At 41.1% G+C, this 2,509-nt stretch overlaps 1 pseudogene; it reads left to right on the top strand.

Moving 5' to 3' along the window:
* The first annotated feature begins 295 nt into the window (after nucleotides 1–295).
* On the top strand, nucleotides 296–999 carry LOC102829223 (annotated as a pseudogene).
* The last annotated feature ends 1,510 nt before the right edge of the window (nucleotides 1,000–2,509 follow it).

Genomic DNA, 2,509 nt, shown 5'->3' with positions numbered 1-2,509 from the left:
CCAGTGATGATGAAATTGAAGAATTCTACCAACTTCTTCAGTCTGAAATTAATCAGACATGCAATCAAGATATAGTGATCATGGTGTTAAGATGGCTAAGGGAGCCAGCCGCTCTGGTCCATGGAAATGCCAACAGGCTAACATGCTACACTGGAGTGTGCGTCGCTGAGTCCTGTGCCCGGAGCAGAGAGGTTTCCTCCCGTTTGGTGATTGGAACGTCATTCCCGCGGTGCCGCCAAGCAGGAAAACGTGTATCTTTCTAAAGCTGTCCCCTTGCTGTTTTGAACCCAAGAAGATGTGGAGTGGGCTACTGCCTCCTGGCCTAAATGAAAGTGATGTGGAGTCAAATTCTGGAGATGAAGAGGCCACATCGGAGAACTCCAGGCTTCACCTGCAGGAGGATGAAGCAGAAGATCACGTGACCACAACCACAGACATCCTCGCTTTCCCTACAGATAGAGCGAAAACTGAAACCGAGACAAATATAAATGCGTATGAAGAATGCCCTGCTGGGATTTCTGTGCACGTGTGGAATAAATTTCCAGAATTGCACAAAAAATGTTCTGAACAGAAAACGTCAGCCTCAAGATTCAAGAGGAAAGGACGACGTTCCAGGAAAGATGAAGAGTTAACAAGGCAGCTCAGAGAAAAGATGCCTCATTTTTTGAAGCCCAGTGGAAGGAACTGACTCAGTATTTTGGAGCCAATGATAGGTTTGACGCCCCTGTGAAAAAGAAAAAAGTTGACAAGTCAGGTCTTGACAAGAGCATCTCCCAGACTCTGGAAGAGTGGAATATTGAGAAGGCTGAGGAACTCAGCAACCAGCTGGCTACTCGAGAGCTTGGTGTTAAAATTGCCAAAGCAATTGCCTGCCACAACTTTGTAAAAACCAAAAAGGAGGCTGAAAATTCACAGGTGGATCGAAAAAAGAAGAAACTTGCATGGGGATCTGAAACAAAAAGGAGATGGGAAACCAAAAGCAACATGGGATATATGTAACTTACCAGAGTTCTTCAAGAGCGTTTTAGACTCCCAAGTGCACAACTGAATGAAAAGATTGTCTTGCATATTCTCAATATGCCAAGAAGCTGATAGAAATTGACAAACTAAGCATAAAATTTGGGAGTCGATTATCACACCGGTTCCATCTTTTTCCTGTGGGAGCAGAGCATTTTGTTACTGGAATGGGATACCTAAGCACAGCTGCAGAAAGAAATGGCAGGACACATTTGCTTACTTACGCAGTCTTGTGGGTACATTCACTTTTGCTTTATGTTCATTTGCTAGTCAATGAGCTCCTTGTATTGTCATGCCTGTGTGGGGGTTAACTGCACTTACTCTGCAGTTTGGTTTCTAAGATGGGTGTTTGCTTATAATGGATTGGTCTTAAATGCTCAGGAAGTCTCACTGGGAACCATCTTTTACCAATGACTTTTACCACCTTGTGGGTGTTTATAGATGGAATAGGTATTTCATAGTCCCATGATAGAAGCATGATAGAATTCTGCAAAACCAATGGTTTGTTCATTTCAAATACCTTCTTTAGACAACACAAAAACTACTGTACACAGGACTTCACCAGATGGAATACAAACAAATCAAACTGACTACATCTGTGAAAAGAGACGATGGAAAAGCTCCATATCATCAGGAAAAACAAGGCCAGGGGCAGACCGTGGAACAGACCATCAATTGATGATATGAAAATTCAGGCTAAAGCTGAAGATAATTAAAACAAGTTTGTGAGAGCCAAAATACAACCTTGAACATATCCCACCTGAATTTAGGGATCATCTGAAGAACAGATTTGATGCATTAGACACTAAGGATCAAAGACCAGAAGAGTTATAAGATGACATCAAGAGCATCATACAGGAACAAAACTCAAAATTATTTTTTTAGCTAAACTTAGACTTAATAAACCAATAAATTGCTTACATTAAGAAACAAAATAAAACCAATGATGTTACAAATTTAAGTCTTGTGATTGCTGAGGTAGTATTCTATCATCAAAAACCTTTATAAATAAACTTAATACATAAACTCAACACATTTTTAAAATATGTTAAATATGTCTACATATGAATAAATATTGACTCCCTTCAGTAAACCCTAGGTGCACAAAGCTAGAAAACAGATCTTTCTCATATCCAATTTGTTGTTGTTTTTGTTAGGTGCCATCAAGTCGGTACAGACTCATAGTGACCTTATGCACAGCAGAATGAAACACTACCCAATCCTAGGCCAACCTCACTAATGTTGCCACACTTGAGTCCATTGATGCTGCCACTAGTTTGGGCTTTTCCTCTTTTTCTCTGATGCTCCACCTTACCGAACATGCTACCCTTCTCCAGTGATTGGTCCCTCCTGACAATATGTCCGAAGTATGAGAGACAAAGTTTGGCCATCTTCACCTCCAAGGAGCACTCTGGCAGCACATCTTCCAAAACGGATCTATTGGTTCTTTTGGCAGCCTGTGGAACTTTCAATATTCTCCTCCAACACCATA

Source organism: Chrysochloris asiatica, unplaced genomic scaffold (assembly GCF_000296735.1).
Source record: "Chrysochloris asiatica unplaced genomic scaffold, ChrAsi1.0 scaffold00125, whole genome shotgun sequence".
In the NCBI taxonomy this organism is placed as follows: Eukaryota; Metazoa; Chordata; class Mammalia; order Afrosoricida; family Chrysochloridae; genus Chrysochloris; species Chrysochloris asiatica.
Note: the sequence above shows the minus strand (reverse complement) of the source record. Positions and strands in the feature narration are given on the sequence as shown.